Raw genomic sequence first — 25,963 nt, 5'->3', positions numbered from 1 at the left:
GCTTGCCATACATAATTATACCAAACTTTACCTGTATAATCCTGCCAAAAGGCTTGTCAACAATTAAAAAATATTTTTTAACTACACTTTTCTCACTATTTACCAAGAGTAAACACAGCCAGGTATGGCCTGCACTCTGTCAGTTATGGGGCAGCTAAACTGTAGAACCAACTTCCAAATGGCACTTGATCAATTTAAAAGTTTGATAAATAAGTGGGAGGTGGAGGGATGTTCTTGCTCCTTTTGCCAATAGTTTGGCCTACCCAACTTACAGTTTCAACATCGTCTCCTTAAAATCTTTCATTTATTATTTTAATCTTGCTGGCATGTTAATTTTAATGCTTTTAGCTGCTTAGTAGCGTCTGCTTTTAAATTTAGTCTGCATTGCTTTTATTATAGTGCTTTTTATGTGCTTGCTTTAAGTTTATGTGTATGTCTTGTGTTTATTTATGTCGATTTTAAAAGCTCTACAGAGCTTATGTTTCTTGTTTGATAAGTCGAATTTAAAGTTTACTTGACTTGACTTGACTAGGATTTTTTTCGCAAAAATCTGAAAATTTGATTAATTCTTGCCTTTGAGGTGTCAATGGTAGTGTTGAGAATGGCTTTTATTTAAAACGTTTCGTTCGCAGATTTTTTTCTCTCCGTCAAAATACGGAAACTACGTAAAAATCTGTTTTATCCTGATTCTGTTGAAATTGTCAGTTAAACAACACTTAGTCTTTGAGTTTACGATAAGTTCTGTATCCACGTCGTTAGATTTCGTTTTTGTTTTAAGTTATTCCATGCATTTACGTTTTACTCTAAATTCCTTTCTCACGCTTTCAGGTCCGACCTTCTTATTTTTGTGTAACAATCACACTGTCTCTAATTCTATGTTTTACGAAATTTAAAACTATGCCGATTTTTTTTAATAGTAAAGGCAATTAAACTACACATGTGCACAAAGTGTACAGGATGATGCACCGAGAAACATCCCGACACAATTTTGGTTGGTCAGAGGACTACGCGACATTCCTCCAAAACCCCAAACTCAACACAAACCTTTCTTCATCCTGTTATTAAATTTTATTAGGATCAACCTAATCTGGTGTAGACATGAATCTTTCCGTAAAGCTGAAAGCATGCACCTCAGACCTCTTTCTCATGAACATTATTGAATCTATGTACATGTAAATGTATAAACATTATAATACCCACAATCAAAATTTCTTTAAGTTTCATCCTTATTACAAATATGATGCAACATTATATTAACCAATTCTAATTCAACAAGGAATGTTAAGCTTCCCGGGTTGCAGTTTGATACGACCGTAAAGGTAGAACCCACAACAAATTAGACAAATATCAACACAACATTCAAGTTTGATACAACTCTTAATTTTACGTTTGGTTAATAGTAAGTTAACCAGGATCATAGCGAGAACCATAGTAGTAATGAACAGTACCGTTCTACCTTTAAGTTTACATTGCTATTTCACAGCCGCTTAATGGGTGTGCTTGTTCACTGTAAGAGTAATGTCATTGCGGTAATCAAAAGAATGTAATCGAAGGACAAAGACCAGACATGGAAAACAGACATGTACAACAAAGAACATAAAGTAACTAAAATCATACATACAAAGTACCAAAAGCAAATGAGCAACTCGGACTCCACTAAAAACTGGGAGCATGGACCAGGTGCACCGGTAGGGTAAGCATTCTCTGTTTTTCTAGAAACACCCGCCGAGTTGCTCATAAAAAGTCAAGTCCGGGGTAGACAAACGAGGAAAGGAAAACTATGACCCGTTGAATAAATCAGTTTTCATGGTGCAGATGGATACACCATAACGATCCACGAGTTCATGATGACGACCATAAAACCCATGTAGTGATGACTTCAATCTTGTAGCAACATAACCCTGTTCCAGAAGCCTATTTGTTAGAGTTCTAGCGCAATACAAAAAGTCTGCGTAGTTTCGGCAAGCTCTGGCATAACGTATGAATTGTGATATGAACACTCCATACGCAGGTGCCGAAGGGATGTTGCCACAGATGAAAGGAAAGTTGACAATTCTGAATGAAAAGTCATCACGTTTTTCGTAAATTTTGGTCAATAGTTTTCCTTTACCATCGATTTCTAAGTGTAAGATGTGATTTAAGACTTTCATGAATTAAACTTAATTCCTTTAAAGTTTGTGAATTGGACAACAAATTTTCTGAGAAACTTCCACAACTTGTTTTAATAATTTGTGCCAAAAATGTTTTCCTTGACGTCCATTAGCTTCGCATGGAGTAGTACATGTACTTCTTATTTTTCCTTAAAATTATGCTGTAAGTACTTGAAACAGAAAACTTTAACCAAAACTCGTCAAAATGGGTCAAAATAATTGTAATGATAAATTCAATTTCATACAAGGGTTTGTTGAAATAAATGTAAATCATGAGGTTTGCTTTGCATGAGAAATCGAGGGTGCGTAATAATCTAGACGTGTAACATTCGTGATAATTTCACACAAAAAAATCGGAGGCATTGGCACAATTGAAAAGTAGAACCCTTGTTGTCGGATCGTTGTAAGTTGGTAAGTTTGACAAAAATCGTACCCCGGACTTGACTTTTTATGAGCAACTCGGCGGGTGTTTCTAGAAAAGCAGAGGACGCTTACCCTACCGGTGCACCTGATCCATGCTCCCAGTTTTTAGTGGAGTCCAAGTTGCTCATTTACTTTTGTTACTTTGTACGTATGATTTTAGTTACTTTATGTTCTTTGTTGTGTATGTCTGTTTTCCATGTCTGGTCTTTGTCCCTGGATTACATTCTTTTGATTACCGCTATAACCTTGGTTCCCTTGATTACTCATTCAAAAATGAAAAATTTCGCACGAACTTGAAGAATTAAAATCACGAACAAATGAGCAGAAAAAGGTACATTTGATGATTTGGGGCCAGCTGCAGCCTGCCCTGTAGTCTGAAGAGTCCTCGTCGTTCATTTTTTTTGTTGGGGGGGGGGGTGGTTTGGGGTGGGGAGAGGCTTGGGCTGACATTTTCATCCTGGTGGAGTTGTTGTCTCGACATATTCACCATACCTGTGCCCGGCATAAGAAAGGTTAGTATGGCAAGCCAAAGTGGACAAAAGTAAGTATTTTCTAATATTAAAAATGATTTTTTAATATTACAAATTCATTTTCTAATATTACAAAACTCTTTTTTAATATTAAAAAATCGATTGAATTTCTATTATATAAAAAAACCGATTTTTTAATATTAGAAAATGGACTTCTTGTATTCAATTACGATTTTTTAATATTAGAATATCATTTTGTAATATTAAAGCTGTAACTGATTTTGCAATATTACAAATTCATTTTCTAATAATACAAATTCAATTTGTAATATTACAAAATGTGTGATGTTTTATAATATTACTGAATCAGGAATTTTTAATATTACAAAATGAATTTATAATATTAAAAAGTCTTTTCTAATATTGAAAAATGATTTTGTAATATTAAAAAAGTATGTTTTCTAATATTACAAAATGTTGAATTTTGTCCACTTTGGCTTGTCATAGATTAGGACATATGCCTAGAGCTTTGTGTAATGCTGAAGGTGTTCCAGAAAAGGGACCGAAGTCCTCTACAGTTTCTGTCTTCAAAGGTCTCTATTCAGAAGCCTTTGATTCTAAATTACCTGATCTTGATTCTAACAAAACTTCTGTGGTTATTGATGGTATGTTTATCATAAATTCAAATCCTCTTCCTACTCACAGAACTTTTGGTCAGTATGCTGAATTTTTGTTTCAGAGATGGGTAACCAGATCAGTTCAGCAATATAAGGTCAGTGAAGTTCATTTGGTGTTTGACCATCCCAATAGAAATGGTGTAAGCCCTAAAGACATAGAAAGAAGTAGGCGGGACACAGTTGTCCAAGAAGCAGTCTTCCATTCTACCATAACACCTGATACTTTACTTCCTTCTAATTAGCAGTTAGACAACAGAAGATAAACTTTTTGTCTTCTTATTTTCTGGCTCTAGCTGCTGATCACTTTCATGATTTTATATTTATTACAGCTGGTGGCTTTGATGGAAGTGATACTGACAAGGCATTTTCAGTTTCAAGGGGCAGGACTGAAGATTATGACTTGGTTCATGGTAACCACGAAGAAGCTGACACAAGGGTTTGGTTACATACTGCTGTTTCCCTGACCGACCAAGTTATAATTTACAGTCCTGATACAGATATTTTTATAATTGGAATGCCAATCACACTAACCTTAAATAAGTCTGTTTTCATTCAGCTGAAAGATTCTTCTTATGACTGTACCTTCCTTAACATGAATGTTCCGACAGAGCTCATTTTAAATGACATTCAACTTCAAAATATACCTCAAGTTCTTGATTATATTCAGCTAGTTTATATTTACAGTGGCTGTGATTTTGTGTCTTATTTTAGAGGATTCGGAAAGAAGACATTTTTTGATGTTTTTTTAGAAAATATGCTTCTTTCATTGTTTCTAATGACTTTACAGATGTGAACTCACCAAATCTACTTTTATCCTTTTGCAGATTGATTGGTTCTTTATATTTTACTAGACACTGCTCAGCATTCTTGCCTTATGTGAGTCCAGAAGCTTTATTTTCTTCAATATCTGAAGAAGATGAACTAAAAAAACATGTATCTTTTCTCACAGGAATTCGTGAGAAGCAGTGGGAACGTGTGGTTTCAGAAGTGGAAATGATGCCAAATCCAGAGGCACTCAAACTACATTGGAAGCGTTGCTGTTGGGTATATAGTTATTGGAAACAATCAATACAAAATAATATTTCTTTTGGTTTGCTTACAGATTTTGGATGGGATATTGCTAATAATAAATTATCTTTTGTTTGGGATTTAGATATATATTTTCAAAAAGTTGAAAAGACTGTTCAGTGGTACACAAAAGGTTGTGGATGTAAGACTGGATGTTTGACAAATAGATACAAATGTAGGAAAAATACAGAAGGGTTTTGTGGGCCTGGTTGCAAATGTATTAATTGTAAAAATGTATCTTTAATGAAAGAGCAATGTTTTGATTCTTCAGATATTGAAGCAGATTTAGAGGACAACATTGATGAGTTGTCAGATGACGAAGTGATTGTAGAACAGATTGACAACCAGAATGAAGGATAACAGGTTGATGATGACTACTGGCTTTATGTGGAGGGGGATGTTTAGATTAAATATCATATATATGAATTACATTTTCAGATGTCCCTGTACTTGTATTATTAGTTGACATGTATGAATTCTTTTTTATGAGAATTCATTTCTTCATGTACTTGAATAGACGTTTTGGTTTCCAAAGTTTCATTTATCTTGAAATGTGTGTTTTGTTTCTTCATATGCAGATATTCCAATAGATAATGGAGATTGGTCCGTATATTCCCTTGTCAATTTGAAGTTTGACATGGCAAATCCTAAGTCTCTTATATCATATTACATTATGATACTGTACACAGTATTCTATATACTAGTATTCTCTAGTGTAATAATGTGTGGCTTCTACTGATCCATTATATGGCTTCAAGTCTTCATATATTCACTTATGTGTATGTTAATTACATCTGATATTGTATGGTCTTTGCCTAATAATGATTTATTTTTTACATGTACCATTTCGAACTACATTTACTTATGGGAGAGGAATTTATATAAGTGTTTTGCACTTGTTTTCCAATCCCTTTATTGTATTCATTACTATGTATGTCAATATTTTTGAATAAAATACTGTTTAAACTAATACATTTGACTGCCTAACTGTCAGATTCAACACTGCCAGACTATATTTTCATATTGTGAATATCATTTTTTTTTAATTTCGGAGATTTTACAAAGTCTACATATAGAAGAAGAAAACATGTATTCAAGTTTCTTTACTATGTTTTTATTCTTCATTCTTGTTCTAGCTATGAATCTGAGATGATCTTGGATTTTATTCACATGCAGATAACATGATGTATATGTATCATGTGATTGTATGAATGCATTTAGAACTTTTCAGGTTTAGATAGTGTTGTTATCCATATTTTATGATGACCTCGTCATTTTAAAATAATTTGGTGAATACAAGTTATAATAGTCCTAGTCATGTGTTGTGTTTTCAGATTTTTATGCAGATTTTATGATAGTCCTAGTCATGTGTTGTGTTTTCAGATTTTATGCATATTTTATGATATATATTCCTAGTCATGTGATGTATTTTCAAATTTATGCAAATTTTATGATAATCCTAGTCATGTGTTGTGTTTTCAGATTTTATGATAGTCCTAGCCATGTGTTATGTTTTCAGATTTTATGATACTCCTAGTCATGTGTTGTATTTTCAAATTTATGCAAATTTTATGATAATCCTAGTAATGTGTTGTGTTTTCAGATTTTATGATAATCTTAGTCATGTGCTGTTGTGTTTTCAGATATAGTTCTAGCCATGTGTTGTGTTTTAAAGATTTTAATGCAGATGTTATGATAATCCTAGTCATGTGTTGTGTTTTCAGATTTTATGATACTCCTAGTCGTGTTGTGTTTTCAGATTTTATGATACTCCTAGTCTCAGATTTTATGATAGTCCTAGTCATGTGTTGTGTTTTCAGATTTTATGATAGTCAAAGTCATGTGTTATGTTTTCAGATTTTATGATAGTCCAAGTCATTTGTTATGTTTTCAGATTTTATGATATTCCTAGTCATGTGACTGTGTTATGTTTTCAGATTTTTATGATAATCCTAGTCATGTCTTCTGTTTTCATATTTTATAATAGGAATGTAGTTTTTGAATTAATTAATATCATTGAATTGTTAGCCATAGTTTTAGAAACCTTGTAGATGGAGCCCAATGAGTTTGGTGATATGTATCAATGAATGGTGAATATGATAGAAATGACTGTTAAACAAGGTAATTTGAGTTGCATGCTAAGTGTTAAAGACCATACATGTATTTATACATGTACAAGAATTAATAATATGACTTATTCTTAATATTAAAAATTATGGTGCACTAATACACTATGATATAATCATGTACATATGTTAGATTTTATGTTTGATTTTTAAGCTATTTTAAAGTTACAAGTACATCTTATACATATAGTTTGTTTTGAAACAGTTCCTTCAAATTGTTTAATTCATTACCTATACATGTATACATAATTATATATTTTTTTTTTCAGGTAAGTGAGACCATTTTAAGCAGTCAGGGAAATACATGATGTGTCAGCTAATAGAAAGAACTTTAAAAATTAAAATTTATATAAGCTTGTCAACATTAATGCAATTTAAAATGATATTTAGAAACATTGATTTAATAATTATATAAATACACAAATTGTTGGTATATCTCTTTTTAAGAAATCAAGTCATTAAAGCAAATAATCTTTAAAATACTGCCAGCTATGTCATAATGTGTTGTCTTGGGAAGTTGGTATTAAAACACCTTCAGTACCTAAACTGTTTATTGTATGTGTGTTTTTCTGTGTGATGCTGGTCATCATGTTCTGTCTGGGGAAGTTGGAATTGAAACACCTTCAGTACCCATCTTTTCTGTGTGATGCTGGTCATCATATACTGTCTGGGGAAGTTGGAATTGAAACGCCTCTAGTACCCCTTTTTGTAAATGCTGTGCATTTTGTCTTGTCATTTCCTGGTAAAAATGGCTATAGCTGGCAGTTTTGTTGGAAGAAAGCTCTTAGTTAATGAAGTAAGCATTATTATATCAGAATTAACAGATTATTATTGTAATTTTTATTCATAGTTCATATTCAAAGTCTATAGAACAAGATTTAGAATAGAAATGAATTAGTGTTGACAAGTTTCTTATGTATATTGACTTGATAACATCCTGTAATCAATGAATTTTGCAAATGAAGGTTAAAAAAAAACAATGTTATTTTTTTATTTACCTTTTGCCTTGGTGAAATTCTCAGGATTGGAACATGAATGCCCCTTTGATTCTCCTTGCTTAAATGGAATTTGGAATAAATGTACACGACATAATTCAATAAACCAACAGTAATTACAAAATCCTCAAAAGAAGACAGTGAGCAGCCTTCAATAAAGCCCATAGTCGCTGCTCGCTATCTTGCTATTGGTCCAGTATATAACTAAATGTATATGATCCTTGGACTAATCTCAACATCACCAAGGAAAACTCTCCCTCTGGACAGGAAACAAGATCCATAGAAAACAACACACACATTAAACATGAAAAGGACTCCTGGCTTGGGACAGGCACATGTTGCATGTGGCAAGGTTAAACTAGTTTTTTGGATCCAACCTTCCCCTAGTCTCTGTTAGAATCATGCAAAACGAAGATTTTGTGGCAGTGGCATAGTTAGCAAATTTTGATTTTTATTTTATTTTTTATTTGAATTGCTTTTATGCTATTTACAGAAAACTAAACATAGCAGCCTCTGATTTTAACTTTGTATATAGGGTGTTAGCAGATCAAAGAGGTCCTGAAATGGTTTTTTAGATAAAAGGTTGATTAAACCAGATTTCATGGTTCCAAACCACTGCAATCTTTGCACATTAAGAGAGAATTAGGACCTGGGTTATATTTCGACCCTATGTGGTAAAAATGTTAATTTAAGAGAAAAAAGAAAAGAAGAAAAAAAGGTGACCACAAATAGTTTAGATTAAATAAAAAATGTGGAAAAGGCAAAAATTTCTAGAGAGATTTCAGGTTACTGCATCACAGTTAAAAATATAAAATATACATTAGAACATATGTATAAAACACATTCATATCAGATGGAGACAAATTCCATAATAAGCGCAACACACTTAAATAAAAGGGTCAGATAAAGAGAGCACGCATTGAAAGGGTTAAAATGGATGTCAGTTCGTCAGATTTTTCTCTTCCTCCCTATAACTAGAGCAATGGATGTGCTGCAACAAGCAGGAACTGGTCACTTTTCCGAAGAACACGAGTTTACTTCTATTCAAGTGACTGGGTGTCGGAAAAGATTTAGACGTGTTGTTGTGGGTTTCCATTTTGTCATTGTCTTAAATGTCTATAGCTAAGAGTTTTGTCTTCTTTTTTAATGAATTTTTGCCGTCTGAACATCCCTTTGGTACTCCTTTATTTTTATTAGTATGGAAGGAAAAATCACATAAAAACGAATATTTTTTGTTTCCAAATATCACAAAAGAAAACTACAAAATTGCACAGAACCCCATGTTGCCCTTGGATTTATGTGAAGCAGCATTCGTTTATAAGAAGAACTCTAGAGGGTATGACCTCAAGTGTTTTCATATCCAATGAAAAATGAGTAAAATAAACATGAAATGGGAACTTGTTATCCAAATAAATGCACATAATCATTCTTATCAAAATTGTATTCACGCCCCCCTTTTTAATCAAACTATGTTCATTCGTAGTAAATATTTATTCATTTTTCGAACGAACATATCGACTAAAGCAGAGAATTCCGAACAGAATAGAAATGCCGGTGACATGACGTTGGATATTTTACAATCAGGTAGGGAAATCTCTGACACAAATCCATCCCATAATATGTATGAGAAAACTGTTACTATTATAAGTATCGGCAATGATTTGTTACCTATTTTACACATTCAAATGACCAGCATTCGTCCATTTTATGCAACTCTTATTAATTTTAACGAGTATTTATCGTCAGATTTCCATTGCAACTTGACATTTTTGATCCAATATTCTCAAAATCCTCTTTATTCAAAGTTTAAAACATAAACAATTTTATTCTTATGCATCGTAAGATTGTATCTGAATACATAGCTATGTTAAAATAATTGTATTTAAGTGTTAAAAAGACATAATTTAATGGTCTCATCGCAACACGAAAAACGTCAACATTTGACGGTAAAAGTCACGTGACTAAAAACGTCGAGTGGAACTCTCCTATTTCCGTGGCTTCCCGGCTGTATAGATTCATGCTTTATTTTCAAGTTAAAAAAAGAATGGATTTCTATAGCACTTACCCTTTTATAAAAGTCAAATGTTCTCATCGAATACATAGTGTCTGTTACTCATAAGGCGTTCCCGAAAATACTCTGAATTAACAAAACAAATATATAAAAAGGAAAAAAAAAAGAAAAAAAATTGCGTCAAAACGTGTTGTGACGTCATGAGAGCATCCTTGACATTCAGATCATACTCCACTTGTTAAGAGTTGTTCGGCTTTCAAGTTAGTAATACTGAATGTAAGTAGTTCATTTTTATTTTCGCGAAATATTTTACTGCATCATATGAGAACCCTCAAACATAATTAATGTTAAAAGCCGAGGCCTTTTCATATGGATTTCAATCATTACTCCTTGAATTTGAAATAACACGTGTCTGTATTGTAATTTCTTGCACAAAAAAAAATTAAATTAATCCTATTTTTTTTCAAAATCTAGACAAGAAAAGTAGTAGAAAGACTAATTTTAACAGATCTAAATTTTCCAGATCGAAAAAAATTCCATCAAGTGGATGTAACACAGTATTCGCTTAAACATGACATTGTCATTTTCGACGTCATTTTTCGAACAGCCAATACACACGAAATAGTTCAAAACGTTGCGGAAGGTCACTGATTAGGGCGGATCACATTTTTGGCCTTACACTTCTCATAAGAATCACACAAAATTTTATTCATGGTTGGAAAGCCTACATATTTTTATGTTTTATATTTTGTTTAAAATGTTACAGTTAACAGAAATTAACATGTGGCCTCTCAAAATCACCCCTGTTCTAGAGATATAAATAGATATAGAATTTAATGAGAGTTCAAAATGAAAGAGATAACTGTAAATGACACTGAAATATAATAGAAACTATTGGATTTTAAATGTGGATTATCTCTTAAGAGCAGACTGATTGGAATGAACATAATTATACATTTTAGCATATAAAACTATAAAGCAACTTATTAAGAAAAATAAAAATGTGTAACCTTTTCAGGCTTTTGGGGGCGTATCACATGGGAGGTTGAGTGTGTATCTTCTTGCAAATATCTTGGTACATATTTTTCAGCATCAGGAAGCTTTAATATTGCAAAAATGAATATATAAGGCACTCAGAGCCTTTTATAAACTGAAGAAAGACTTTTTTAAGTATTGGACCTGGAGTCCAAACAAGTATGCATCTTTTTGATCATACAATAAAACCAGATTCGTATACAGGATCTCAGGTTTGGGGGGGGGGGTAAATAGAATTTAAAAAAAAAATTGTGTACAAAATTTGTGAAAATCAAGATTTTATGCAAAAAAAATTTTGTTCAATTTTAGAGGGGGGGGGGCGTCCTTGGATCCGCGCCTGAAAACCTATACTTTTATATAACTCAGAAATTTGGGGAAGTTACAATATTTCATTCAAAAAACTATGTTCCAGTCAATTTGTTGCAGATGATTTTTTCAAGACTCTTCAGTGTGAGAAACTCCACCTTAAGTTTTTTATGTGTTCTTGGTGTGCATAAAAAAAGTCAATTTTGCTGTTTTATCAGACTTTGGTAGATTTTCTCTGCACTATGATGTTTTAAAATCATTGATAAGTTACTGGTATCGACTAGAAAACCTTACTGATTTTGAACTTTTGAAGGATGTTTATTTGTTCATCATAGCAACAAATTGTCATAGTATTCTGTGGTAATTAAAATAAGAGAATATCTAAATATTGACAAAAAAATTAAAGATTTGTTTAATTCAAAAAGATATTAAAAAACAACTTGATCAACACATATAGAGATAGTGGGTGCTCCACAAATTTGCTAATTTGCTAAATTTGAAAATGACAACTTATGTACATACTTTGTTAAAAGTATTTTGGTTTTGAGAATTATTTAGCTGAAATTAAAAACTTTGAACTAAGAAAATCTTTTATTAAATTACGTATTTCAGCTAATAAACTTATGATTGAGATGGGTCGATACTCTAACATTCCTAGAAATGAACGTTTTTGTAACAAATGTCTGGTAAATGCTGTAGGAGATGCAACTCATTTTTTGATAGTGTGTTAAAAGTCTTCTAATTATAGAAAGGTTCTTTTTGAGTTGGTTGAAAACGAAGTTTCAAATTTCAATCTTTTAGATAATGAACAAAAATTTATTTATCTTCTTACTTCTGAAAACCAGAAAATACTTAGTGCAGTTGGAAAATGTATTTGCAGCAATGTATAAATATAACTGTTTTATGTAATTGTACTTTTCTAACGATTCAATGCTCTTTTCCTCTTTGTGTATATTTTACAAAATGTATACTCATGTAGTCCCCCTATGGGCCCTTAATTGGCAATAAAATATGTACATATTACTGAATTTGCATGATTCATACAAAGTGTAGTATACTACATAATCTACCACCTGACTTCTTCTGAAGTTGAAAAAATTTACCTATTCCAGCGGCACGTCCTCTCACCTGATACAGGAAGTATGCCCGAGGTATATGCAGGCTGATACTATTTGAAAGGATTTTCTCCAATTTTTTTCTCCTCTTTTGTAACAAAGGCTTCCTTCTATTATCTTCATATTTTATGGATATTTTTTGTTGTTTAGGGGTCATTTTAGAGATCTATAAACCTATGATAAAAATTCACTGTCCAGATGGCTCTCTGTCCAAAAGTCTTATCGAATATATAAAGTCTATCTCCTGCAATATTCACAATTGTTTATTATTATATTTTCCGTTCAGCTCTAATGCCAAGACTATCTGTGACTTACTTGACTTAGTCCTCTTCACTCCTTGTGGAGCACAGGGTTACTACAGTTGCTCTCCATCTGACTCTGTTTTGGTCCGTTCTTTTCGCTTCACCCCAGCTCTTGCCAATCGTCTCCAGTTCCTTCAGCCTTGTTCTTTTCTAGCTGTGAAGACGTCTTCCTTGCTTCCTTTGTCCTTGATGATTCCAGTCTAGCGCTTCTCTGGTAATGCTGGTATACGGTTTTTGCTATGTGTGGCCAATCCATCGCCATGACCTTCTTTTAATGTGGGTATTTTGGATCTTGGTTGATACGAACCAGAAGTTGTTCATTAATAATTTTTCTTGGCCACCACACTTTACAAATATGTCTGAGGCATTTGTTGATAAATACCCGGATTTTATGTTGAAGTCCAGTTGTTAGTCACCAGGTTTCACACCCATAGAAAAGGACAAATTTTACATTGGTGTTGAATATTTTGACCTTGGTGTTTTCACTAAGCACGCACGTTTGATTTTTTGGTTTTAACATGGCGAATGCTTGACGGGCTTTGCATATTCTGGCATTTATGTTTTCATATGTGCCACCGATCTTACTAATGAAACTTCCTAGATATGTGAACTGTTCCACTTCTTCCAGGTCGTCCCCTCCAATGTCATTCAACCTTTTGGTTTCGTCTAGGATGTCTTCAATCTGGTGAGACAGTAGGGCGAGATCATCTACAAAATCTAGATCTTCTAACCTTCTCGTCATACTCCACTGAATCCCTCTTGGTTTGTAAAATGTCTGCTTTGTTATCCAGTCAATCAACAGTAAGAATAAGGTCGATGAGAGTAAACACCCTTGTTTCACACCTTTTTTCACATGGGAATGGTCGGTGGGAGATGTTTCGTGTATTATTTGCACTGTAAAGTCTTCATACAGGGTCTTGTCAATATTTACAATCTTTGATGATATGCCATAGTGTCTCATTAGTTGCAACATTCCATCTCTGTTGACACTATCAAAGGCTTTAAAGTTTATATACAGGGATGATTGCCATTCTACTGATTGTTCCACTATTATTCTTAGAGTAGCAATCTGGTCAGTGCAACTTCTATTTGGTCTAAATCCTGCCTGTTCGTCACAGAGAGCTTTATCAATAGCGTCTTTCATTCTATTAAGAAGCACTCTGCATAGAATCTTGCTTGCAACTGGCAGAAGAGTTATCTCCCTCCAGTTTTCTCAACAGCTTAGGTCTCCTTTTTGGTAATTTTACTAATAATCCTTTATTCCATTCTGTTGGTATTCTTTCTGCTTCCCAGATCTTATTCAGCAATTTCAACAAGAATTCAGAGATTTCTTCACCTCCAAGTTTTAATGCTTCGGCGGTATTCCATCAATTCCAGCTGATTTTCCATTTTTTCAGTGATTTCAAGGCATTCTTGATCTCATGTTTCTTGATGTTATCAACTCTGATGTTTAGTTCTGGTCCTGGTTCTGATGTTACTGGCTGGTCTGGTTCAGGTCTATTTAGTACATTTTTAAAATGCTCATGTCACCTTTCCATCTGCTCATTTAATTCATTGAGTACAATTCCATTTTTGTCTTTTACTGGTTTAAACTTGCATGTTTTACGTCTGCTTAATGTTTTAGTGATATTATAAAGTGTCTTTATATCACCTATGTATGCTGCTTGTCCTGCTTCTCTTGTCAGCTGATTTACGTAATCTCTTTTGTCTTTCCTACAAGATTTTTTCAATTCTTTGCGCAGCTCTTGGTCGGTGTTTTACTTGGGCATCATTCTTATGTGCTCTTGTTTTGGCGGTGTTAACTTTTTCTTTCATTTTACGTCTTTCCTCAACCTCCTGCCAGCTGTAATCAGACATCCAATCTTTCTTCTTGTTAGTTCTCTTTCCAATGACTTTTTCACATGCATTCTTGATTATATCCCTTCCTGCAGTCTATTCTCTATCGAAGTTCTTGTTCCTCGTGGTGCAGTGCAGAAATTCGGTTTCTTAACTCTAAATGGAATTCATCTTTGTTCTTTATATCTTTAAGTTTATCGGTGTTGTATTTAACCCTCTTCGTCTCAGTTTTCTTTTCCTTGGCAAGTTTGATTTTCACTTTTGCCAGCAGCTTATGATGGTCCGAGTTGCAATCTGCTCCTCTCATAATTCCAACATCCTGTAGTGAACTTCTCCACCTTTGGTTTATCATGATGTGGTCAATCTGATTTTTCGTTTTTCCGTCAGGTGATTCTCAGGTTGCTTTATGAAAGTCCTTGTGTGGGAAGAGACTTCCTCCGATCACCAATTCATTTGCCTCACAAAATTCAACCAGTTTTAAACCATTTTCACTCCTTTCTCCAATACTATGTTTTTCCATTATTTTCTCCCTGTTTTCGTTGTTCTCTCCGATCTTAGCATTTATGTCTCCCATCACTATCTTCATATCTCTCTTTGGTGTGTTGTTCAGAGTGTGTTGCAATTTCTCATAAAAGTTCTCTTTTTTTTCAATATAGAATTTCTTCACCTGTACTCAGTGTTATCCCTCCACTTTCATTCCAACTTGCCTCGCTAATGCCTAGCACATCAATACTATGGTTTCTCAATTCTTTGGCTATTTGTGCGCATCTTCCAGTCTCGTACATAGTACGGACATTCCATTGGGCAACTTTTGTGACTAATTTAGGCAAAAAACAGTGGCTTCGGTCCATTAAATGTCATTCTCTGTTTTGTATGGCGGCCTTTAGTTGCAGTTTGAAAAATCACAGCTCCAACCGTTAAAGGGCAAGCGTGATTAACATCTTTAGTAGTTTCTGTAATCACAGTTTTTTTACAGGACAAGGTGATTAAGCCGGTGCTTAACCCCCTGCCAGGAGGGCAAGGGATTTTTTATCAAGGTTTCCATAGTTGCCATCCAAACCTAATGACTCATCTAGCCATTTGTTTTATATCAGAATTCACTTCTTCTAGAAGAATTGTCATCCAAGACTAACGACTTCCGTCTAGCCGACTATTTATCCATAGCTGGATAGCATAGGCTTGCAGGAATCAGGGGTATATCCACACGCCGGTGGGCCTGGCATGCCGGGCATTTCGGGGCCTAGTCTCCCCCTAGACCTTGTGTTTTAGCTTGGAGCCGCAAGGTACCCAGTTACCATTTGCCACCTCGAGGAGGTTCCCATATCTGGGTCACATAGGTCTTACTGTATGATAGGCTATAATTGGAAGGGAAGACTGACAAACTGCTTCCTTTTCACAGCAAGCTGCTACCCAATGGTGTGGCTGTAAACAACACACACACTGTATGCATCGCCCAGTCATTTGACAAACCAAGACATACTAGTTCCAGTAAAAAAGTCTCGTCAGTAAACACGAATAATTAGCGGACACCGTCAAAAGTTACTTAACTTTGAATAAGAGGGAGGTTTTTACCGGAGTTACAATCTATGTATAGGAGTCCATGGCCTGTGAGGATCCATCGTACACCCCAATCATCAACTTCAACTACTTAAGTACTCCTCCGTCTAAGAATCAGGCAAAATTTGTGTAAGGTGTGGCACATGAAGAAAAAATACACAGATAATTTATTGCATCATCCAAGTATTTATAACCTCATAACCTCCAGAAATGACTGTCATAGTGTTTGTAAAGTTTGCGTTTTTAAGATATTTATAGGTCAAAATTAGTTAAAATGCACTATGAAAAAATGGCGGGAAATTTTTTCCGAAGTTTTTCCTAATATAAGCAGTCAAAAATTATCTACGTCACCAATGCTTCAGGAGAAATTTAAATAGCTTTATAGTTGTTTTCTAGATATATTTAAAATGTTCGAGGCAAAAATGGCCAGAATGGTACTTAAATGCTAGCTCCTTTTTCCATGCAATTATCTTTAAAAGTGCAAGCCTGCTTATATATTGTATCCCACTGGGTAAAAAACCCTGTTTTTTTTTTTACTCAATGCTTTGACATTTTGAGTATTCCGGGGAAATAACAAATGAAGAAAAGCAATGTATACATGTTAAGTTATCCTCATGCAGCCCAATGACTAAACAGTGGTAAATGCAAAATATGTACTCTGTGATCTATCCCACTTATAAATCATTTAAATTAACAAAACTGTTTACAAGTCTAAGCTACATGTAATCCAAGTTCTGCGAGGCTGCTACCGCAGCTGGATTCCCTTCTCTACTCTGATATCTATATGACAACACCACCTGCTATAAACCCAACGCTTTAGGCCACTCAACCAACTAGGCTATAAAATAAAGCTTAGTTTTATTAACCGAGTGATACCTCTTAATTAACATTAGCGCATGATGTAACTGGATAGCGTTTTCGTTAGAACAACTTTTGATGGTATATGTATGGCACGCGAAATTAACTATCATCTGTTATCTATGGGTTAACAGACCGTAACTGACAATATCACCTGTGATCAATAATAAAATATCAATGGGTTAGCAACCCGTTAACCCATAGATAACGGAAAATTAATTATTATTACCGTTTGCTATTGATAATTAGTTCTAGTTAATTCATTAAAAACAACGTTATATATGAATTGATTTACGAAATTACCGTTATCTATTGGTTAGCATGTGCTAACTATAGTATGAGTGGCCGTTAATGTCAAAATAGCGTTATTTTCATCTAGATGTTATTTTCTATCTAGATGCTTCTAACATGTATCTAGATGCTTCTAACAAATATCTAGATACTGCTAACAAGTATCTATATACTTCGTATAACAATCTAGACGCTTCATACAAGTATCGAGATGCTTCTTACAAGTATCTAGATACTCCTCACGAGAATCTAGATACTTCGCAAAAGTATGTAAATGCTTCTCCCAACTATCTAGATACTTATCAAATGTATCTAAATACTTCGCAAAATCATCTAGATGCTTCGCACAACTATCTAGATACTTCTCACAACTATCTAGATACTTCTCATAAGCATCTAGATGCTTCTCGAAAAGTATCTAGATACTTCGCGAAAGCATCTAGATGCTTCGCACAAGCTTCTAGATGTTTCACAAACGCATTAAGATACTTCGCAAAAGCATCTAGATGCTTCTCACAAATATCTTGATACTTCTCACAAATATCTAGATGCTTTGCACAACTACCTAGATACTTCTTACAAGCATCTAGATGCTTCTTATAAGTATCTAGTTACTTCGTACAAGCATCTAGATGTTTCACAAAAGCCTCTAGATACTTCGCAAAAGCATCTAGATGCTTTGTACAACTATCTCGATACTTCTCACAAGAATATTGGAAATTTCGAGAAACAAAATTGGATATATAGGCAAATAGAACATTCGCATAAGAGCACTCTTTCGCAATTAGAAAAAAAATATCTCGAAAATCAAAAAAGCAAATTAATAAGTGTGATTATTACCCGAGAGAATTCTTTTTCAAAAGTTGAAAAAGAATCTCAAAATAGAAGGTAATACCTAATAAAATAAATTATTTATAACGAATAAAGAATTCGATCGTATCTAATCCACTATAATGTCAAAATGGAACAATAGGTCAATTAAGTTCAGAGATAAAAAAAACAAAAACAAAAACAAAAACAAAAAAGGAAACGTCAAAAGAACTATATGCTAAAGATACAGAAAGCGGCGAAGTATGTCGATATCTTCACAACAGAAGACCTTGAAAATAATCAGAAATTACTACTCGCCAAAGGCTTGAAATTTGTACCAAGTACTAAACCAAAACATGCTAGAATATCTCTTATACAAGACTTTGTAGAACTAAGTAGAAAAATGCCATGTAAATATTTATTCCACAGTGGATCTAATGAATTCAATTATCATCCCTTCCAAACAAAAACTGGATTCAAGCCAGAATGCAGCAAACTGTGCAATTGAAAACTACATTTTTGCCACAAGAATCGAATTAAATAAAATACAAACGAAACCATTCCGAGACAACTTATTTAAGCATGAAAGAAATGCACTGCACAAATTAAGACAGAATGATCGAATAATACTTTAAAAAAGCAGACAAAAACTCCTCAACGGTTGTTTTAGATCAGGAGATCCTAGAATAGCTAGAAAACAACTACATGATCAAATACATTGTGAACAAATTCAAGAATCTCACACAAAAGAAATATTACAAAGTGTTAATGCAATTATTTATCACACGATAGCAGTTTCATTGACGACAAATATCTGGTGAGCAATAAATCAACACGATTAGGTAGACTTTATTTTCTAACAAAAGTACATAAATTAAGCTCCAAAGACAGGGAAAGAAAGAGAGTATAAACAAAATTCAAAATATAGAAATCCCTGGGAGGCTAATTGTATCATTATGCAAAAGCCCATCGGAAACAGTAGCAGAACACATAGATAATTTTATACAAAGAATCGTCAAACAGTTCTTGGCGTATACAAAACTCGACTGCATTCATTAATAAGCTTGAAAGTGTCAAAGCACCCTCTGATATATTAATGAGTTCTCTTGGTATTACGAGCATGTACACAAATTTACACCACTCTGAAATAATAGATGCCGTTAATAGAGCGTGGCTTAAAATACTAGAATGTAAATTCGAAATTCCTATTCCTCCAAAAAGAGAGTTACTAAAACTATCATCATTATCGCTTGAAAATATTGAATTTGAATTCAGTGGGCTATTAAAAGGTCAATTGTTTCAGAACAATTGAAAAGGTCTTTCCCGCCAATTCTCTCCAGACAACAATCAATGTTCATGAGATAAGACCTTTGCCTCAAGGTCAATGGCTTACTGTGTTCAAACGTGTAGAGACGGCTCGACCGACAATATTTATTTCTTGTATATATTTTAAGAGGCAAGGTTTTTGACAATTATTAAATTTGCAAAATAGTTCTGATTCTTATAAGAAAGATGAATTCTGTAGTAACTGTGTTGTAATAAACTATTTTTTCCTGTCAATTTCATCAATACAGTTAGTTGAGAACAAATGAACTTGGTGATTTTTATGAATATAGATGAATTCAAAGGGAGATAAGTATAAAGTATCCCAAAGCAAAAGGTCTCAACAGTCAATTCCAGGTTAAATGGCCACCCCTCTATGAAGTACTAAAAGCACTTAACCTAGAATTGTGCATTGTAAAGGTATTATTTGAGTGTGTATTGAACAAATGTGGTCAAAATGAAACTGATTGTAAACTCTAAATTCGTACTTTCAAGTCTCTACAAAAGTATGGGTATTGTGTTTAAGTGTGAATAATATGCCTCCATTGTGTAAGTTGGAACAATGTCGGAACAAAGTGGCTTTGCAAAATTACTGTACAATAACTGTTTAAATATTTTGATAACCAAGAAGTCGGTCTCTGTTCTTGCTATTTTAAGGCAACTAAAAGAGTCAATGTAAATTGATTCAGTACATGAGTACTTTGATTTTTCTATTTTGATAACCATTGAAAATTATTAATAAATGTTTATTTATTGTGATATTCTCGCTATGCTATTGTTTAAATGTTAGGCCGTACATAGGGTTGTTTTGAATTTAAAGATCGTAAATAGTGGTTTTTACTGATAAAAAGCTGGACATTCTCGATTTAGGTGCCGATGATAGGTCTAAGGCCACTTTTTAAAAAATGTATTGGAAGTATACTATTAAAGACAGTTTTCAGAAGCTAACATTCACGCATGGATTAACATTATTTACTTATTGTCTTATAACATAGGGTTATTGCATGAATACTGGTGAATATTGTCCCGAGCAGAATATTATATTGCACTCGCAAGCTCGTGCAATATAATATTCTGCTCGGGACAATATTCACCAGTATTCATGCAAGAACCCTTTTATTATATAGTAATAAATATTTCAGTTAACACTATACTAATTTGTCGGATATAATGCATTTTACAACATTATATGTGTTTTATTGCACTGGTTCAAATATGATGCATAATAAATATATGAACTAGTGCAATATGAATTTATGAATGTTTGATAAATTGTAGTAAAATTGAATGGAATGCATTGTTTGTTTGTATTATTTGAAAGAAAAATGGAATCACAATAACTGTCACCAAACACGGAAATATGTTGAACAGTTCAAAACACATTGAGTTATATTCCTGGGAACTATGATAAATCCAGTGGAAGTATTCGCTTGAACTTTTTTACGGGTGGTGGTAACGATTCAAAGTTCGCCGGGTGCTGACGCTGACCTTCACATACAGATTTCTTTTTCTGCTTGTCTATAAAGTCTTTGACTCCTTGTCTGTCAACATTTGTTACAGCATCATTTGCCTTCCATTGTGGTATTTCTTCAAATTCCGCATTTTGTAACAACCTGTCAATATCCCGTTCAGCCATTTCTTAAAGGTAGGAGATACATAAATATTGCGTCCAAGAATTTTTCTGAATTTTTGCATATGGAAAGATCGAATCGAATGCAATCATATGACAGAAAAAATGACATCGCATCGGATTTCGTTTTCTAAGTACATAGATATGAAATATACTAGAACAATGATGAAAATACATAGGATATGTATGGAAATTGTTAAAAAACGGCAAGTATTAAATTATTTCTTAGTATTGTGAAATAAAGGTGCCCAGAATTTTCGTTAAAAAATAGCATATAACTATCATCTTTAACAGCTATCAAAAGATGTATAAAAATCACATGACAACGGGACTTGTTAACCCGTCATGCTTTCCTATAGTGGGAATACTTACCTTTTTTTGTTTTTTTTTTCCGGTAACGTCAAAATTTATTTCGGCGACGTCACATATCTTTACATGTTATACGGTTGTAGATGAAACGCTAGGCTTGCTACGACACTTGTTTCTTGTATAATACGTGTAGCAAAATTAGTGAACGGAAGGCCCGGGACACAGTTTTTTCTTCAGTTTCAAATGAATTCAAAGATGTTTGAAAAGGGAATTAAAATACCGAAAAGGCAAAGAAGCAAAGTTTTCAAGAAGAAGGCGATTTAAAAATACGTGTAGCATTGTCTAACCATTTTATTTTTAGATTGCTATATTTTACGAATGCATTTTCTGTATATTCATTTATTTTATAACATGTATTTGTATCGAAAAAAAAAGATGTCTTCGAAATTAAAAAAAAAATGAATACATGATCGCTGCATTATGGTATGGCATAAATGATGAAAAAAGCTCAATGAACATATGTGATATTTGGTAGGCGTGATATTTAATGAAGTCATTGCTTTCTTACTGATCTCATCTAGGTGTTCCATGTAAACTGACAACGAACCTGAATATCACACAAACTGGCGCACTTCTACGGTGACAATTGAATTTTATTGTGCTCCTTTAAAGACAAATTGATCGTCATTTGTAATCAGAATGGTGAATTTAAATAAATGAGTTTAATTTTGACAATTTACAATATCAAGCTTGCGTTTAGATACGGTTGAAAACGATCTAGATTCTTTCCTTCTATCTTAACCCGTAATTATCGTTCGTCTAACTTGTTTTCATGTATACTTTATTCGTCGAAACATGACTGGTCATTTATTTTTAATTGGAGGAAATTTCCAAATTTCTCTTTTTTTTCATAAAGAGTGCTCCCAAGACCATATTTTCGCTCAGATTTGCAATTATGCAACAATAGAGGAGAATTATACAGTTTTTGCACCCTTTCAGCATATCTGTCCGATGTCTTCTGTCATGACCTGTCTCCGTTCCAAATTGTCGTTATTACTTTCGTGTGCATTCATTTTTTCTTTCTCGTGAACATCTTTTCTCTCTTTTCCGCGAAGGTTATGTTATTTAGTATAATACAATTTACGAACGAAATATTCACGGGAATTTCGACTGCCGTCGAACATTTTTAGTCTGTGGTCAAAGGGAAATAACTCGCATAGTAACGGCAACGACAAAGTTTTTCCCGTAATCCGCTAGGGGCGTTCATTTACGTAACTCCTACCTTAAGCAGACGACAACAGTGCAATAAATTTAAAAGCGTATTCGGAACGTCTCCGAATAATGAAAGTTTGCTTGCAAATACCGGGATATATTGCATGCTTTGGTTTCTATTGATTTGAATAGGAGAATATTTATTACTATATAATAAGAAGATTGGTCGTATCTCTGTTTAAGAAATGTCAAGTCTTACTGCGGCTATTTTATAATATTGCACCATGGTTCATCGTTACTCAAGTATGGTACTTGATTTTGTTATCGTTTTTATTTTTAAAGGATAAATGTGAGAATATTAGAAATGCTCAAAATTCATTATAATCTTTTGCAGAATTATTACTTCACTAATATTTTCAAAATAAAATATTTTAATTTGTTCTATTTATCGAAACGATACACAAATGGTGAATACATATTACAGCTTTTTGAACACATCGACGAAGGGGAGAGATAACAAAAAAGTAATACTGGAGGTCGCAACAAAAAATTAAGTTTTGATTAAATTATCCTTGCCGTAGAAAACGATAGTCATCAGTTTGAAAAGAAAAAAACATACAAGGAAATTTAAACTTCATTATTCTTTATTTCCGTGATTCATTTTTCCGCTTAAAATTTGGAGTTACGGCGCTTTGATTGCATATGTTATAATGATTACGTCAGCTGTTCCAAATAAAATAAATATTTGTCATGCAACTAAATAAATATACATTCACGGATTCATTTGAAGCTTTGAATAAAAGTAGTGAAGGTTTCTGATTAAAAGCAGCTTAGAAATTACCCTTGAGCACGAGGCAATCATACTCTATTATCACATTTTCATTACATAAATCATGATTGTTGGATTACTTTCGAAAATTCTTTATCCGTATTCTTTTCTTAGATTAGTTTTATAAAACAAATGCACTAATTTCGGTAAGAACTGTTGTTTTCAACGTGTGCACCAATATTCATAGAGAGAAGTGATATTCAATAACCAAAACGGACAAAGACACCACTAAAGGAATTCATAGTTTCAAATGTCGATGGAGAGTTTTCCTATATAGATACATATTTGGACTGTAAATACTGTCTTACCAGTAGTTATAACTCAGATTATAAAGACATAAACAAAAATATACAGCAAAAAAGTGCCTAATAAAGATTCAGAAATGACCATACAAATAAGGTAAAATATCTTATCAAAGTTTGACAAAGAACCACGAATTGCATTACATACTGCAAATCATTTATGATCAACAGTGAAGGTCCCAAGACTAACGGTTTAAAAGTTTAGTGACCAACCGAACAATTTCATGAGTTCACCAATGTCTCCAAGTTTGACTGATCTAAGAATGTTTGAAATAATCTCCGAAATACTAGAACGATTCCCATACTCATCGAATATTTCTCTACTATCGTATATATAGAGACGATGCATTTTTACTATTCAAAGGCAGCAAACAACATCCTTTGGAGTTAAATAACGTGCATCCTCTCCTAAAATTTACACATGAGATATCTGATCAACAAATACAATTTCTAGATGTACTGGTTTATAAAGGAGAACGATTTAAGGCTAACAAAACATTGGATTGTATCGTAAACCCCCAGACAACTTCCAATACTTAGAAAAATCATCCGCCCACCCAACCTCTGTCTTCAAAGGATTCATAATTGGGGAAGTAACACGATTCATTAGAACATGCAGCAACTGGGATGACCTCAACGCACAGATAGAATAATTCAAGAACAAACATTCCCAAAGGAGTTACAATTTGTATGAAATTGATCCATGGATACTAAACACGCTTGAGAAATCTCGAAAAAATACATTAGGGTATAAAACTAAAAATAAGAGAAGATCTCTGCCTTTAGTTTCAGCTACTAACTTCAGTTAAATCCATTGTTCAAACAGTTAGGAAGATGAAAAAAAACACTGGAATTTCTTTGAAAACGACGAAGAAGCACGTGCATTATTTCCCAGACCCCCGATAATAGCTTACAGAAAAAAAAATATAAAAGAATATCTAACATCAGCAAAATTATAAACAATCATAGAAAATGGAAAGTTTCTGTATATATTCAGGTAAAAACAGATTCACCGGGTGTAGAACTAGTTGTGAGAAGTTACTAGATGCTTTTTCTTAAACATTACAGTATGAACACCTATATTTGAAGCTTTACTTTGAACACCTAGAATATTTTCAGGATCATGTTTTGAACTTTTTCAAATGGCAGGTTGTCTAGATTTTCTAGGTTGATATGAAAATCACTTATCCATATTTCTGACCCATATGTGATTATTGGTAAAGTAATACTGTCATAAAGTTTCAGACAAGTCTAGATGAAAAATTTCATTTAATGCTAGTTAAGATTTTAGAGCATAAAAAGCTTTGCGTGCTTTGTTTGCTAAGTATTGTCCAGTGGTCTTAAAGATTTATTGCTTTTTATAATTATTCCAAAGTATTTGTATTCTTTTACTATTTCTAATTTTTCGTTTCCAAAATAGAGTGCCATTGTTTTAGGGTCTATTTCACGCTTTGAGAAAACCATATTTTTTTGTTTTATTAGAGTTTGTTTCAAGTTTCCAGACATTGCAAAAACGATATAGTGCACCTAGACAGCATTGGAAACCTTTCAGGGATTTTGAAATTAAGACTAAGTCATCTGCATATAGCAAATGATTAACCCTATAATTGCTTAGGTTTTTGCATCACAGTTAACCTTAAAGTAAGTTTCGATCACTTATCACTCGAAATTTTATACTAATTTCTTTAAAATGCTTCATTCTTCGGGTAGGTATTACTGCCATATTAGAATATCCTTATGACAATTGATTATTTAGAGCTTTAAATCTGACATGATTTGATGACATTTTTCCGAGCACATCACTCAGAAAACATGGCAAATGGATACCAACAAGCTTGAAATGGTCTCGGGAGAAATGTTCGAACAAATTTTCATTTGATAGTCTAGGTGGCATAATATGCAATAGAACATAAACATATGAAAACTGTATATAGTAAATAAACGAAATATTTGCAGAGCTAGCTTTGTTTTGATTGTATTGAGCTATTTGAGTACTTGTATTTTTTTAAAATAAATTTGCCTGTACATTTATTATCGTTTTGCAACCTCTATATGCTTAAATTTTGTGAGAGTGAAATATGACGTATACTAATTTTTTTAAGAAGAATTAAACCAACCATAACGAAGAAGTTCGTAAACCTAATACGAAAATTGGAAGGAAAAAGTAAAACGTGTTTTACGTCCCCGTCTTCTTTGAAGAATAATGGTTGGCCTTGAGCTGACATTTTTTATCCAGGTGGGGTTGTTGTCCCTTTGACATACTAACCATATTCTCCTTATAAAAACAAAAAGTTGTTTCAGACATAAATATATACTGTTTTCCAGTCG

The 25,963-nt window shown here is 33.3% G+C and overlaps 1 protein-coding gene and 1 pseudogene across 2 annotated transcripts in view; both read left to right on the top strand.

Annotated features, from left to right (window-relative positions):
• Positions 1-3,560: 3,560 nt before the first annotated feature.
• LOC148611050 (uncharacterized) lies at positions 3,561-5,653 on the top strand (annotated as a pseudogene).
• Positions 5,654-9,454: 3,801 nt separating this feature from the next.
• The window catches only part of LOC148611049 (uncharacterized), a 38,270-nt gene continuing 21,761 nt past the window's right edge, over positions 9,455-25,963 (top strand). The window contains exon 1 of one of the 2 annotated variants that reach the window (XM_088591119.1): positions 9,455-9,493. The gene's annotated coding sequence lies outside the window, so the exon portion shown is untranslated. Of the gene's footprint in view, positions 9,494-9,953; positions 10,197-25,963 lie in introns of those variants that run through there. The other variant, XM_088591118.1, reaches the window with a different exon arrangement.

The sequence above is a fragment of the Perna viridis genome, chromosome 7, assembly GCF_037379345.1.
Source record: "Perna viridis isolate PV_CMFRI_1.1 ecotype Kerala chromosome 7, ASM3737934v1, whole genome shotgun sequence".
Classification (NCBI taxonomy): Eukaryota; Metazoa; Mollusca; class Bivalvia; order Mytilida; family Mytilidae; genus Perna; species Perna viridis.
This window is presented reverse-complemented; position numbering and strand designations above follow the sequence as displayed.